The sequence below is a fragment of the Lytechinus variegatus genome, chromosome 6 (genome assembly GCF_018143015.1).
Source record: "Lytechinus variegatus isolate NC3 chromosome 6, Lvar_3.0, whole genome shotgun sequence".
Classification (NCBI taxonomy): Eukaryota; Metazoa; Echinodermata; class Echinoidea; order Temnopleuroida; family Toxopneustidae; genus Lytechinus; species Lytechinus variegatus.
The window spans coordinates 29377676-29395121 of NC_054745.1; the positions used below are offsets into that span (position 1 = coordinate 29377676).

At 37.2% G+C, this 17446-nt stretch overlaps 1 long non-coding RNA gene across 1 annotated transcript; it reads left to right on the forward strand.

The window, feature by feature from the left end:
• The first annotated feature begins 657 nt into the window (after positions 1-657).
• Positions 658-17326, forward strand: LOC121416589. The gene is made up of 4 exons (XR_005970208.1): positions 658-698; positions 13109-13207; positions 15302-15477; positions 17244-17326. It is a non-coding gene; the product is annotated as an uncharacterized LOC121416589 (long non-coding RNA).
• Positions 17327-17446: the final 120 nt, after the last annotated feature.

Consider the following 17446-nt stretch of genomic DNA (forward strand, 5'->3'; position numbering starts at 1 on the left):
AAAAAACATTTGCTAATAGTGCTCAAACTTTATGGAATGCACCCCCTTCTAGTGGAGCGTTGTGGCCCAGTGGATTAGTCTTCGGACTTTGAAACAGAGGGTCGTGGGTTCGATTCCCAGCCATGGCGTAATTTCCTTCAGCAAGAAATTTATCCACACTGTGCTGCACTCAACCCAGGTGAGATGAATGGGTACCCGGTAGGAAGAAATTCCTTGAATGCTTTGAGCGCCTAGGCAGCCCAGCTAAAGCCGGGGTAATAATAATAGCAGGGCCCGCTGGGAGAACAGTTTTCGGAACTGAAGCGGCTTCCCTGGGTAAATATACCTATATTATTATTATTATTATTATTATTCTACAATACGCAATACCAAGAGTCATTCAAAGCAAACCTTGACATGTACTATATTAGACTGCATGTAGTCTACACTCTAAAAAAGGTTTACCCAATATTGGGTAAAATGGGAACATGCATGTTGGTTGGGTAAATTTTACGCAATTTTCGTTGAAATGGCCCAATATGGGGTAATACCCAGCAAACAGGCATGTTCATTTTTTACCCAATACTGGAAAAAATTTTACTCCATGTTCTTAGAGTGTAATATGTTTATTTTCGTTTTTCTTTGTCATTCATGAAATTTCTCTTTTCTCTACGTAGAAAATTATGATCAAGATTCCGGATCTGGTTCCGGCGATGGAGGTAATTATTTGATAATGAATATTATAAAACGGGTTCAAGGATGTAGCCAATGGTGAGTGCGTATTCAAGTCACGTGTTCGTGCTTTAATTATGCGCAACCTTCCAGTCGTGCAATTTTTGTGCAGCATTAGTTCCAATAGCACGTAAAAACCAACGAACGTAGAGGGCAGCAACACACAAGCGTGTTGCTCTAAGGAAGGTCAACTCGATACGCGCATGCAACTGAGCTGCGCGCATATTTTATTGTTCATGACAACGAAATCAAATGCCGATCAAATACAACAACAAATTAGTAGTGATCAAGAAACGAATATGAAAGAATATGACTACAACGATATCAAAGATAACATTAAAAAATATGTTGAAGGATATACATAAATATGAAAACATACTTTGATATTTAAAACTTTACAAATGCAAGTTTCAGGAAACTAAAATCATTACCAAATCGGTGATTGTTGTTATCAGCGATTTCACCAGACGGCTGAATTAGGTGATTTGCGCCGAGACGATTTTGTGACCACTCGCAAAGCATTTCGGGATTGAATATGTCCCCCTTATTTTCTCTGGGCTCTTCGCTGAACCCATCATCATTCTATGCATAAGCTACATTATGCTCCGTCGTCTGCTTAGATTTCAACCCCCTAGTCTAGCACTGGTACTTGTTCTGCAGGCGTCGATCAGCATTTATCTGCAGTCCATATAGGCCGTGACTCATTTATTTAATTTATTTATTAGAGCAGCCGGGCAGCAATGCCAATGGGTATTAAAAAAATAATTCACGTATCTATCAGTAGTATGTTATCATTTCTTTTCACCATTTTCCCCAAAACTTATAAATTTAGAAATACATTCCAATCAGTAATAAGTGAAGTCTACATCTAACCTAGATCTTGATCATGTTGATCGATAGACCAAAAGCTTCAGTCTCTGTATTTTGGTTGCTCTGCTGAACTGCGCTGGCTCACTCACCGATGGAGATTATAGTAAAATGTCAGAAATTGTTGAATAAATCCCCAGAAACGACGGTTATTCCTGTCTAGTTGATCGATAGACCCAAGTCTAAAGATCTAACTTTATTTGTCTAACTAGACAAATGCTCTGACCAGTCTCGATCTGTTTGTTGAAGATGTTGTTCCACACTGGATATCTAAGTAGATCTAGAATATATATAGATCTAGCACGACTTGTTGGTATGAGATAGTCTATGCAACAATAAAAAATACTAAAATAATAATAAACTCGAAACAGATGAATTCCACATTGTCTTTATAGTATAGGACGCCTAAATCTAGACCATTTGAGGGTTGGTCCATGCAAGCTAAGTTTGGTTCAATTAAGGCCAGCCTGCATGGGCTAGCCGCTAGTTATGATTTTTTTTTAGTCCGTTAAATGCCTACAGGGTAAAGTCTAGATCTAGAACTAGAAGATTTAATGGTTGAAAAGTTACCGTTAGGCCTTACCGTTAGGCATGAAATCTTTAAAATTCAGTTAGAAAATGCATAAAAATAAAATCACGACGAGCTCAGTCACTTTGCTCTTTCACTTTCGAAATTTCTCCAAAAAAGTACGTGTTCTGCCAGCCAAGCCCAGGCCATGCAGGCCCAGGAAAATTTACCAATTCTTGCAATATGGCAAACAAATTAGGCAGTGTATACAGCCACACGCGTGTGTCTTTACCATCCAGCCACACGCGTGTGGTTATATCCAGAACACCTATCTGTGGATACCGCCACACGCCGCCAGTAATAACAGTAAAACACGTATGTAGGTCTGACCGTCTATATCACGATCAAAATAACCTCATTTCTTCATTAAATTCTTACATTCTAAACCCCTTTGATATCCTTAGATCGTTTCAATTTCATTCTCACTGTCTTCTCTCCTTGCTTTTCTTGTCTTGTTACAAACGGTCGTCTGTTTAACAGCAAATTCTCTTTTTCTACTTGTGTCGATTCTGGCTTCCTTCGCGGTGGCAGACCCATACAGCGTTAGCGCAACGCAGTATAGTATAGTAGACATACACAGTTTGGGTTTCGTACGTACGCACGTACGCGCACATAGCCTAGAGTCAGTAGAGAATCGACACAAGTAGAAAAAGTGTGGAAATTTGCTATTTAACAGGCGGCCTTTTGTAACAAGAAAAGCAAGGAAAGAAGACGGTGAGAATGAAATTGAAACGATTTAAAGAAATCAGAGTGGTTTAGAATGTAAGAATTTAATGAAGAAATGAGGTTATTTTGATCGTGATATATTATAGACGGTCAGACCTACATACGCGTTTTACTGTTATTACTGGCGGCGTGTGGCGGTATCCACAGATAGGTGTTCTGGATATAACCACACGCGTGTGGCCACATCGCAATACTTACCCGTGTTAAGAAACTGAGACTCCACTCACGCGCATTTGGGCAGCCCTAGCTTAGAACTAAGCTTTCTTTCCGTAAAAAATCTTTATTCTTATGATTCAATAAATGTTAATGAATATATAATTACTCTTAAATCGGTACTCACCGGTTCTTTTCTTGAATTTTCTGCCAAATTCCCACGCTTCTGGCTTCAATTCTGCGATGGATTCTGTTGCCATAGACAGCTAGCTACACATGCAACTCTATTTATAAATGGAGCGCCCCTTACGAGAGTTGTTAATGCCGCGGAAATGTGTGTGTGTGTATTTGAGTTTTGTCAGACGTGTATCAATCAGATATGATTATTTACGTCTGGGACCGACCTTTAACGTCACCATCCGAAAGACGTGACCAGGGCTCGAACCTCGAACCTCTGCATCAATTTGTAACTTCCCCATAGCTTGGATTACAGGCGCACGCCACAACGCCCGGAAAAATTGTTAGGCATTTTGGCCTGTGGTCAAGGCGTTCTTTTGTTCTATTTTTTTATAGGTATGAGATCGAAAGCAACATGACGAAAACCTCTCGTTTAAACTTTGAGTCATTGCCTTTGAAAGAGGGGAGAGTTCCAACTCGAAGAAGCTTATCAAAGAAAGTAAACACAAGTAGCCCCTTGTGGGCAACAGTTAACCGCATCAATGAAACCCATTTAATAGGTTGGATAGTCTTGTACTCAGACATTTGTTGGCGCAACTTATAGTCGTTCATCTCTCTCCCCCTCTCTCTTTGCTCCTGCCCGTATCACTTTGTCATGGTCATCTCTCCCTCTCTCTCTTCCTCTCTCCTCTCTCCCTCTTTCTTCTATACTCTTACGCTTGATATCATCATTCATTGATTCTTTTTTCTTCTTTATCTACTTCTCCCTCTGCTTCTTCTTCTTCCCTTCTGCCTCAGATCCTCCTTCCTCATTCTCCTAGCTGTTTCACTATCGACTCCACTTTCCATCTGTGCAATTAATAATGAGTGCATACTCACTCTTTAATATCTATTGCGATCTAATTTTTCATACTTTAAGAAATATTATTTATTAGGAGTATTATCATTGCCACGCTTAACCTCATAATTCCATCATTTAATTAATAGTTTTGAAGTGATTCACACCCCTCTCATTTACATTAGAAACCAAAATACACTTATAGAACAGTAGTCTGGTCTATGAATTAGACTAGTCAATGATAACGAGTTTGCTGTCTTTCAGATTGAAACACTGCCTTCCGAGTTCCCGAAGACTGTCTACATGGGAAACTCGGAAGTCAATGTTTCAATTTAAACGAGGCAAAATGCGTCCGTTCGTTACGAACACATGAAGAGCGTTGACAGCACGCCCAGCAGAGAGACACTGAATATAACTCGGTCCTTTTCAGAAATTCAAAGTTATATCTGGGGTAGCTATCAATTTAAGAAGTCTTATTTATAAAATGAAGATGAAATAACTAACAAGAAAACGAATCATGATGTCCAGAAATTCAAGCTAGTCAGATTAATCTGCACTTGCGGTAAAACTAAAAACCACAGCCAAGGTCAGTGATGGGCGATGACTATTGTGTAAACAACATATTTTGGCTACTCCCTTCGCAATGCAAGTTGATCATGTCTGTGTTTAGAGGATTCTTGAGTAATATTTCATCTATTTCCAATCCAATTTTCATGCTTTAAAGCTTATTCTGGGATACAAATTCTTGTTAACAACTTTTCCATTATAATATTAAAAAGAGACAACTTTTGTGACAGGAGAGTATCATTCAACCATGCAGCTCAGTCGGAATTCAGTAGTTGTATATTCTGTGGTTATCAGGCCCTTTATGCCCTTATCACACCCGAGGGCATTCTGTGGTCTGAGGGACAGATAAGGTTTCTTGGGGTGCTGCAGAGAAGTCAATGTTTCAATTCCGAGTTTGCCAGGGCTAACTCGGAGAGATTTAAACAGGAGATTTTCGTAATGCACAGCGACTATTCACACTGTTCCATAATGATTCCGAAAGGAGGTGCAGCACCCCCCACCCACATGGGCGCAAATCCCAGGGGGACACTTCCCCCTAACCCAAAATAGTAGGGGCACATTATCAAATGTCCCCCTACTATTTTTGTTCTTTTATATATGATGGAAGTAAAACATGTATTTTGGACGAGACGACCTTCTTTTGGGGGTGATAAACCTTCCTTTTTTTTTTGTTAGTTTGTTTTTGTTTTTTTTTGCCTGTTTTCCAGCCCCTGGTCCCCTACCTTAGATTTCCACCCTTGCCTCCCACTACTCTTGATATTGTTTGCGAATCTGTTTTGTAAATTAAAGGGGAATTTCATCCTGATAAAAAGATGATGAAAATATGAGAAAAATCATTTCAAAATATCGATGAAGGTGTTATTTGACAAAAAATGGAGTTGATAGAATTTAGAATGCTTGATTTATTGTGACGTCTATAACGAGCAGTTGCTCTATCCTAAATATAAAATGCCCAAATTTCCCATTTTTAATGGTCCGTAACGACCCACTTTTTTCTTTTTGATAACAAGTATGAATTGATATAGGCCTACTAAAATGTACCATAAAAATCATTATCATGTATTTCTTGACATTTCATTTACTTTTTTACCATAATAATAGCTGCTTGCAAAGGCCTACGCCGTCACAAAAAAACCCGGGGGGCCGGGGGGGGGGGCACTTACATTGACGAGTGGATACCATGCGCGACCAAAAAAAAACGTAAAAAGGATGTCCTTTTCACGATAGGGCACGTTACCTACGTAACGTGATAAGGGTGTCAAAAACACAAAAATAACGAAAAAAGGGTATCTATTAATTCGCTAGGAAAACCGTCGTGTTTAGGGTCTAATTTGCGGGGATGATAAAACAAAATCAAAATGTTTTATAAAGGATGTCCTTTTTGCTCCAACACTTCGTGTTTAGAGTCCGATTTGCGCGAGGTGTAGAAGGTGGGGTCGTACTAAACCAAATAAGGTAAAGCCGACGACCGAAGGACCCGTAACAATAAAACATTCCTGTACTTGTTTAGGTTCATTTCAGGGAATATTTGCCAAGAGTATCGTTTTGTTTCCAATACTTGTTAAGGGTAGGGTTTCACACGCCAATACTTGTTAAGGGGTGCATTTTCAGAATATGGAAATTACGTGTTTAGGGTGCTTTTCGAGACCCCATGGTCGCGCATGGTATCCACTCGTGAATGGAAGTGGCCCCCCCCCCCCGGGCAAAAAAAAATCTTACCTTTGAAAAAGATTGGTGGGGGATGGATTTTCCTCGAACGCATACCAATTTTTTTCTGCTATTTTCATAATAAACTTTAAATGAATTCAACTTTGCACTACTTAATTTTTTCAAAGACAAAATAACAAAATTACATCTCGTCATCATCATCATCACCACTATCATTAGCATCACCATCATCATCACCACAACCGTCACCACAACCATCATCATCACCAAGATAATTTTCATCATCGTCATTGCCATCATCATCTTTTTTTTTTCTTTTTTTTTCCCCATCCCTTCTTTTTTTTTTCTTCCAATATTCCTCCTTTTTTTTTAGAGCGGCACACCGTCATGCTCCCTCACTGATTATCCGCCTCTATATGCTTGGTGTTGTATAAATTGGCGGATACCTGAATGAAATACTGAAGAGAAAATAAGGAAAGGGAAAAAGTAAGAAGAAAAAGAAGATGAGGAGAAGAAAAAAAGCCAAACAAATGAAACAAAACAATGTCAAAATTTCGTAATAAAGTCTTCTACATGTACGTCAGTTTAATAATGATGTTTTCATTGAAATGAGAACAAAAAAAGAATTGAAACCATAGGCGGCGGAAGCGGGGACGTTCCCCCCTAAATTTGTTGTTGACCTTTTTTTTTTTGCTTGTCAATTTATTTTCCTACGTCCCCCCTAAAATGTTTGGGTTGAGAGCCTTTTTTTTTGCTTGTCAAAATTTGTTAGGTTGTCCCCTCCTAAAATTTGGGGCTTCCGCCGCCAATGATTGAAACAGGACTACATTATAATATAGTGTAAAGAAATAGAGGGAAGCTCCGAGACAATAAAAAGGTTGAAAAAGAAAAAAATGTGAAAACACAAAGCTCTCACAACATGAGCATAATAACAAATAATAACAAATAAGCGAGGACAAGTAGCTGAGGGACCCCCCCCCCAACCCTCTCTCTCTAGTTATCTATCTATCTATCCGACTCGATTATATAAGAGAAGAATTTACTAATCAAAATATTATGAGCAAAAAGCACGAGCTGATATTTTTTATGAATATTCAAAACTGATAGAGAGACGCAATCGAATTATTCGATTGCGACAAAATTGATGATCTGAGAATTTATTGTTTTTAGGAATTCATTAAAAGCATAAAGTTGATCAGCATTAAAATATGGCAGGCGCAACGCATGAGCTAAAGCTTTATAGGCATACACCGATAAAAAATTTTAAGTATTTTTGGTAATCATGAAAAAAATTGATATTTCATGAAAGAAAGCTCAAATCCCGAGGAGGAATATTCTTATGAATTGACTTTAAAAAAAACTGTGGTAAGCCCCATTTAATATTTGATTATAAGTCGAATAAAACAGTAAAAGCTGACAAACGTTCGCGTGATATTTGGCAACCTCCCCCCCCCAAAAAAAAAAAAATAAATAAATAAATAAAAAATAAAAAAAAGTTTTTAACTATAATAATGATCGAAGGTAATTTTGTCTCGCGTAGAACTGGACAAATGAAAAAAAGATTGTCACTAAAAAAATGAAGGTAATTTTGACCCACGTAAAATTTGGCGAGCCCCCCCCCAAAAAAAAAAGGAAAAAAGGTTTTAACAAGCAAAAAAAGGCTAAAAAGGAGAAAGAAGAGACAAGAATAATTATGAACGAAATATCCCCATTACAAATAATGCTGTGATCATCATAAAGGAGGGGTCGCATAACTAGTATGAACAACGTATTTAATTCCAAAATATTTACTACAAATCTCAATAGGGGGATCGGGCAGAAATGCTCACCCCCACCCCCCCCCCCCCCGATCCGCCACTGATTCCAATCAATAATGACATTTATCTGCAATACTGATACTTTGGAATCAAGATACTGAAGATTGATACGCTTTACATAAATTATGAACGTCTGACAAAAAGATAATCTACCGATCACCTGACCGATCAGCTGACCAGTTCGCGTATCACTTCGGAGTTGATCACTCGTCGCAGCTGTGTGGAACGCTCACCGAAAATCAACAAAAAGGGCCTGAAATGTAAGTTTAATGATAATATATTTTAATTTGAACTACTTAATTAATACTTTTAATGTCTCCCCAACAAATGAAAGTCATATCACGTAACTCCAATTTGTATTAAGGCGTACATTTACCAAAGTCTTGGGTTGGAAATCAGAACAGCATTGTCTAACCCATATTTTTGGGTAATGTCGCCTATGAGGTCCATACATGTTAATGTTTGGACCTCATTGGTACTAGGAGTGCGTGTGGCTGGATGGTAAAGACACACGCGTGTGGCTGTATACACTGCCAACAAATTATGTAAAAGTCTTTGATTGCTCAGAATCAATGGTCAAATTAAGATATGGATGCTGTCAATCAAATCTACTTTCTGCCCAAAATCATAAATTAAGATGGTGTAAAATCTATCTAGCTCCCATTTCTTCTAGTCTAGGCCTAGATCTAAGTATAACTAAGGTCTAACGCAAAACGATGATGGCACTCTGCATGTAACATTGCAATCAATTTCCCAGAATTGGCTGATTTTTCTTAGAAATTATTGAAGAAAACCAGGGAAAATGTGAATAGGTGGCCGTTTATTCAAGCTTTAATTTGGCTTTGGAAGTTTGGTTGCTCAATGATTATCGACCTTCGACGCGACGCCAGCGCCTGGCTGTGCAGCTCAGCTGCAGCGCAGCGCGCAGCCAATGCAATGCATCCGATGCATGAGTTTTTTTTTCGCCGTCCATAGTCTCGGACTCGAAGTTGAAATTTAGACCCGGATTTCGGGGATTCGGCGCCTTGTATGAAGATTTATAGACTTAAAAGTAAAATGCAATTTAAAATTTGAAATCTGACCTTGAACAATCATCGTTGATAAACATCAGCCCTGAAGCAATTGCACTTCAAATCAGACCAGGCAAATTATGTCATTGTGTATGTTGCTAGAAGATCTAAGACGAGTCGACTGAAGCCCCAGCGCATCATCAACGTTACTAGTAGCTACGCGACCGGCCCAGACTCGGCGCACCCAGGCCAGAAAATTGACCTCGATTATTACGGTAGTTGTCCATGCATTTATTAGTGGTGCAGCGAAATTCAGCAGAGGAAAATAAGAGATAAGAGGTATCCTCGTCATAGACTTAATATTCCAAAATGAGAAAAAATGTCAAAATCATGATTATTTAAGCTAAATAATTTCTTTAAAAATAAAAGTAATATTTGTAATATTTCTACCTAGAATAACCGACCTAATAATTGTTCATTAAAAATATTAAAAATTAACAAATGAAAAAAAATCAACTCGACAAATTTCCGAAAAGTCCCCCTTATTTTTTAGAGTGGTCACAAAATTCGAGCGGAGTTGACCTTCCTTAGAGCAACACGCTTGTGTGTTGCTGCCCTCTACGTTCGTTGGTAAAAACTGATACGCCATCAGTAAAAGAGGCTGGCAAGGATTTTGATGCGCTTCCTTAGGCGCGCATAGTAGATACGCCTGTGATGTCATAATTGACAGTCTTGTGATCTCTTCGTCTGTGCGATCGTACACAAGTTGGAGGGATTTGAACAAGATTTCCATGAAAAATTCTTTTTGCCGACCCGTTTTATAAAACAATTAATGCACATTTTAAGATTCGTGATGTTAGTGACGATGCGAGCAACTCTCGGGCATTCACAATATTATGCAAAAGCACTCGGCGCAAGCGCCTCTTGCTTTCGCATAATTGTAAATACCCTCGAGTGTGCTGCATCGTCATAACACAGTCATAAATGTGCATTAATTGTATAATATTGAGGCTAAATTGATTCCCTTTTTTTCAAAGTGTTTAGAAGGAATTTGAGGCTTAGTATGCTAAGCATAATTTGATTGAATACAACATTATTCGTGCTGTTATGAAAACAAAAAATAATCACTGTGCACCAGAATCGTGCTCTAACATTGCCGAACGCACTTGGTGATTTCAAGTTCAGTGTTGACCTGTTGGTGTTGGTGTTAGGTTAACTTTTTACACGAGTATAACACCAAACATAAAATGGTCCTGAAAAGACGCTCATTAGTTTTTGAGATGTCAATAATCATGATAATGTGATCTGGATCAGTTTCACAAGCTCAGGACAGATTTTGGAGCTAGGGAAATCAATCCAAACGTGCCAAAGTTCAACACCAAAAAACTTAGGTCAACTTTTTACACGAGTATAACACCAAACATAAAATCGTCCTGAAAAGACGCTTATTAGTTTTTGGGATGTCAATGATCATGATAATGTGATCTGGATCAGTTTCACAAGCTCAGGACATATTTTGTAGCAAGAGGAATCAATCCAAAGTTCAACACCTGACTTGAAATCATCCACTCTCTCCAACAATACGCAATGCCAAGTCTTAAAAGTGTCATGAAAAGTCAACCTTAAGACATATCTATCATCATCATTATATTCTAAATACCCCCCCCCCCATTTTTTGTTATAATCTCTGCCCCTCTGAATAGGAACTAGATAGAAGTCACACTCCAAATGATATATCGTTAAGTGGTTTATGGGGCACCATGTGTAAATTCATGAGAAGGACTGAGATACATGTAAAGTGGATAGAATGAAGTGGAGACTCTACCGTATGGGCACTAAAATTCAACTCGACATAATTCAAAGATTTTGACATATTTCCGAAAATATTTAGAAATAGGGAATTTATCTTAATTTCATACCTTTGTTATTTCCAGGGTAATCTGTCGTCGGTATTTTCTTTATCAATCTGTCGACTGTATGCGCGGCGGATCGAATTATGCGGCGATGGCCTTTTGCACTGAATAGCACTAGTATTCAACCTAGTGAGGATAGATAGCAAATTTAAAGTCTCTGGCTTTCATTAATAGACCAGTTCGTAGTTACTTCATGGGCAATTTTGGTTAAATGACCTTTTATTTCTTTCATCATGATAGGCAGATTTCAAAGCAAGATATTACGTAAGCTTGCCTTACATAGCAGGATGAAGAAATTGAATATACGAGGTGACTAGAATAGCACACAAATGAACACTTGATGAAGGTATTTGTTGCATTCCTACTTTGAATGCATATCTTAGCATGTTGCACAATGTACTTGACAAACTGTGAAATACCAGTCGTTCGTGGAAGCATTGTTGTTTTTTGTGGATGTAAATGAAAAAAGAATTATTCAAAAGAATATATGAATAATCACGACATCAAAGTTGGTGCTTATCTCATTAGATTTTAAAGCACCATGTCACTTTAGTACAAATGACCTTCTTCTGATCATGCGTAGAATCTGTTGATCATGCGCAGAAAGGAACTACGAACTGGCTTATTCCCTGCTTGGTCTCATCTCTAATGGTCTAGTCCATAGTCGGATGGGACAAAGGCAAGTCGAGAGACAGGGCCATCTGAAATCGTTAGGTTGAATACTAGTACCCACGGATTGAATACTAGTGCCGAAAACCATCGGCGTATAATTCGATCGCCCGCGCACACAGTCGACTGGTTGAAGAAAAAAAATATGGAAAAAGAATAACCAGCATTTGCGCTTGGAAATAAGATGGGTCTAAAATTCAGATAAATTTTATGTTTCTATATATTTGAGGAAACTCTTCAAACGGGTTGAATACTAGTGCCCTTACGGTACTATAAAACTCTTCCCTGATTGTTCATACCACCATACAAACCTGCAAACATCATCTTCTTTGATATATTAAACATATTGTTTTAGTGCTAAATTAGCCAGACTTTTTAAAGTTTACTTAAATATTTTTCTTCGAATTTTCCTTGCTCCCTTCCTTATTCCATAATGCATTTGTATATTAGCTAGACTTTTTAAAGTAATATTTTTTTACTTTCGAATTTTCTTTATTCCCTTCCACAGTCCATGATTTACTTTGTATTACCATTGTAATTTCACTTAAATATATCTTAATTCTAAATCATTTTTTGTTTTGTACGTTTGTGAGCATAGGCGGCGGAAGCGGGGGGGGGGGACGGGGGGGACGTGTCCCCCCCCCCCTAAATTTGAGGAGGGGGGGGTTGTCCCCTCCATAAAATTTGTAGTTGATGACCTTTTTTTTTTTTTTTTTTTTTTGCTTGTCAATTTATTTTCCTACGCGTCCCCCCTATAATTTTTAGGTTGAGAATCTTTTTTTTTTTTTTTTTGCTTGTCAAATTTTTTTCTTGGGTTGTCCCCTCCTAAAATTTTTGGCTTCCGCCGCCAATGTTTGTGAGGACCATTTCATCTACATGTGGTTTTTATGATCCTCCCACCATAAGTATTTGTTACTTAACTTTGTTAGTGAAATGAAATGATTCACTCAAGAGAATGAGATCTTAAATAAATATTGAAACGTTGGAGGAGCGAAAACATTTTCTTAATATTGTACAATGCAAAAACTCCGGTGTTGATTTAACACCAGCCCGGAATCTATATATGTCCACACGAGAAAAGATTTAAACAAACCGGGTTTTGGTATCAGTCTAACACAAGATAGGTGTTTATACAACACCAATCTGTAATAAAACAGCATCGGTTTGATTCCAAACTGGTGTTGTTTCAATGCTTCTCTGGTGTGGACATAGATTCCGGGCTGGTGTTGAATTAACACCGGAGTTTTTGCAGTGTACATTGTTGGATTAAGCTTTATGCAACGTTGGATGTAACATTTGAAAAATGTTGTCACTCCTCCAACCTTTAAAATTTTTATTTAACATTTCATTTTTAGAAATTAAGCAGTTTTATCTATTAAATTTCTATTGAAATTAAATCTTTGTACTATTCACAAACTACCCAGCTTTTTGCCCTAACCCGTGTCTCAACGGAGGTACATGTGTGGGGACTGGGTATTGCCATTGCCCTTTAGGATTTGCAGGCGACAGCTGTGAGGAGAAAAGTAAGTTTGTTTTTTACTTCTTTATCTGAAATACATGTAGCATATCCTTCTTGGTTTAAGGGTAAGTCTACCTCAATAAAGAGTTGATATGAGAAATGCTAAACTATCAACAGGTTGACAATTTCGTCAAAATCGGATGTAAATGCTACAGACAATGACGCTTCATAGTTTTAATTAACTTCACAAAACAGTTATGTGCATATCCTTGTCGGTATGAACATGGATGGGGGGGGTCTGATGACGTTGCCTTCTAAATATCAATTTGGCATTTTATGATATAAGTTTTATGTATTTTTTTGTTTCTCAGACAGTGTTGAACTGTCACTATACAGCCTTTTTTATTCCTAAAGCCTTTCCGTTTTCGTCGAATCTGCGAAGAAATAAAATATCTTATGTTTCATTCAATAAAATGCAAAAGAAATAGTGATAGGTCGCAGTAGTGTGACATGTAAGGACAATTCCATAAAAAATGATACCCAAGGGTTAACAAAATTAAAATGGAGCTTCATATTTGTTTTTACCTGTGACTCTATTACAGGGCCACATGGCCTTATTTTAGTTTCCCTTTTTTCATTTTCAAATAATATTAGCATGTATTAATCTTTCTTGTTTTCATTGAAAGGCATTTTGTAAACACTTTAGATGTATTTTACTTTTATGAATGTTTATCATTGCATGTATTTGATTTGCATTGTAATGAAATGTTTCATAATTCTACTGTTAATTATTATCATTTTTGTATTATTGTTAGATAAATAGTTCAATGCTTTATCAATGAAAATCAACCGTAACTGCGCCTCTTATTATTCTTTAGTAGTTGTAGTAGTAGTAGTACTATTATTCTTAGTAGTAGTAGTAGTAGTAGTATAATCATTGTTATCATCATGATTATCAACATCATTATCTCCTTTATTACCATTATCATTATAATCACCATCTTCATTATCGTCGTCGTCATCTGGACTTTTCGCGGGACGACGGGAACAGACCTCTACGACGCTAGTTGATTTTGGTAGAGACTGTTGGGCCTGTCGTAAAGGACTATCCTCTGATGCAAATTGTGCGACATGAGATTTTTTTTTTAACTTTCGCATCCACAACGGAAACGTTTCAGTATGCGGTTCGTGTGCAAAATTCTTGATGTTACTATGGTAACAGCGACATGAACAGTTCATCACGAGTTTCCAGAGCCACATTTGGTTCCTCCTCGCACTCGAAGTAGCAGGGGAAGCAACAGCCAATCAGCGCGCCTATACCTAAAAACAGATGTGGTCACTGCAATGCAGATTTACCATCTAAACATTAGTAACAAAAACAAATAAATAAAAAATCCACGGTGACGTCGACAAGTTGATTATCCTGTGCACATTAAAGCTACGGAATCAACGATTAAGTCTAAAAAAAAACTGCAAAAGTACGAGTACCTGCATTATGTGTACAAAGGAGCATGTGCTCGTGATATTCTTTGTGTACATTACACGTCTCGCCATGCCAATGGATACAACATGTACAAAGCTATTCTGGTTTATTTCATGTGTGCATTTCACATAGGCATGTGGCTCCAGAATTGTGCACACGAACCGCAGATTGAATCGCGAAAAGTAGTGCCTATTAAACCCGGCGCACACTATGCGATTCGTTGCGAGACGAATTTCTAAGAAATTGCAATCACATTTGAAATGAGCATTCCAGCAAATAAAGTCTTTAGCGATCAGAGTTCAGAATAATGGTAAGAACTAGTGAATTCGAAATTCAGTATAGTTCGAGCCTCTCAGTCGGAATAAAAGCAAATTCAATTTCAAATCGTAATGACGTCATCATCGGCTGCGACCTGAAGCCGATTAGGATTTTAATCCGACCACAGGGCTTACCGTGTAGCAAAGTTATGATTTTATTGTTCATAACATAATGCCGAACTTGAAATAAAATGATTTTACTTTAATATTGAACCTTCACATTTAATGCAAAATGCGATTTATAAAAAAAAGATCGCGTCTCGGATCGCATGGTGTGCGCTTGGTTTCATGGGAAATCGGCGGCATTCGGATCAAAATGAAACGCAATTATTGTTTTTTTCTGTTCTTGTCTTTTCAGTTACATCCGTCACGTGTAGTAGCGACTCAATGACCATCGTCATAAAGATATATAAAACAAATGATACTTTCCCGGAAGATGTCCATTTTCGTGACCATTCCTGCCCATATATCAGCATTAGTCCTACTAATGTGACCTTTTTTACGAAGTATGATGAGTGTGGAACAATCAGAACGGTAAATTCTTTTTTCCTCTTTTAAGTCAGAGATCGGTGGGGTCGGGGGGGGGGGGTGTAATGATAAAAAATAAGGGGGATGGATATGGTGTATGGAGCAAAAGCTATTGAAAATGCGAATGAGCTCTTAAAAATATTACCTTGTAAAACAAAAAAAAGAATAGAATTTTTGATAGATTTTAGACGTAATATTCAGATAATCAGATAGTACTTCACTATTTTCTTTCATTTTGTTTGTTTCTCTCCCGTAGTTCTTGGCCATTGAACCTTTTTTTTTTGGGGGGGGGTGATGACTCCCAAGCCCCCATTTGAACTTAAGTGGTTGTTGTGAGGGGTTGGGGGGGGGCTCAAGAATAAATGACTAGTATTTCCGAATGGCGTTTAACTTAGACCCCCTCCCCCATCAACTTATGAGACGCCAAGGGTAAACCCATGTATTATGTTACAAAATAAATAATTTTATAACAAAAACACCCTGCATTTTTTTTTGTAACCAAATCATTCCTGTCAATTGCTATTGGTACAAAATCATTCCCGTCGATTGACTAAGTAACAAAATTATTCCTGTCAACTGATTTTGTAGCAAAATAATTTCCGTCGGTAGATTTTATAACAAATTATTACTGTCGTTTTACTTCGTAACAAAATCATTCCTGTCATTGATTTTGTAACAAAATAATTTCTGTCGATAGATACTTTGTAACAAAATAATTACTGTCGTTTTATTTTATAACAAAATCATTGCCGTCAATCTATTTTGTAAAAAATCATTGCTGTTGTTTGATTTTGTAACAAAGTAAGAATTGCAGGGTGTTTTTGTTACAAACTCTTTGAATGATGTTATAGAAAACGTGGCTTTACACTTGGCACCCATTTAGACTGCGAAATAATTTTCGAAACTTATGCAATGCCATATATATTAACAAAATATTACGAGTTATGGTAATTATCACTACTAGTAGTATTAGTATCTTTACTATGTGACCAGCTAGCCCTAAAACAAACAATAAGTTTTCAGGGAAGTTTCTTTGTGAATATCGGAAATGTTTAATCATTTTTTTCTTATCAAAAGTTATTAATAATTTTATCGTTATTATCGTTATCATTACAATTATTATCCAAATTACTTTCCACTTTTTGTTGTCGCTTCTTCACTCGATTTTGGTATATTATTTTGTAGATTTTTTTTTTATTTCGTTTTCCATCCGTCTCTTGTATATAGATTATGTTAATTAGTATTGGAACTAAGTTTAGGGACTTGCTTTTTTTTACAAGCTCTGCTTTTCTTGGAAAGTCCCTCCGTTCAGATAATTTTATCTTCAATATTTGTTATGAAATGTTATAGAACTGTATGTGTTATTTTGAGTATGCATTATTTTGAACATGTATTTACACTGTACTTTTATTATATCATTTGTTTGAACGGAAATAAATAAATCTAAATCAAAAGTTATAAAATAATTTCGTCTGCAACAATTTACATGCTGATAGATATTGAAGAGGCTTAATCATTAAAAAAAATAGCATTTGTAAAAATTTTAGGTATTAAAACAATTAGAAATGACCCGTTGACTTCTTCGAAATGACCTTCATGCGTTCAATCCTTGAACGTACGGATTGATTATAACTATTTTCTAAAATAATCTTAATCCAAGCAATTTGATTGTTGTTTTTGTACAGTTGTGTTTTTATGTCACATGTTTGCATTCTTTTTAAAACATTTTTTTTTTGGCCTTTCACGTCAACTTCTCCATCCCCCCCCCTTAGGAAAATGAAACGGACATAACATTCTCGAATGTTATCACTTATTACAAGCCAGAGCCTATACCTGGCACTGATATCACCCGTCAATACCAGAAGCAGCTTGAGGTTTCATGCTCTCTTGACAAGACCTCGCAAGTGGACCGATCTTTCAAACCTACGCTTGGTGAAATAAAATTTACCGACAAGGGATCCGGACACTTCCGCCT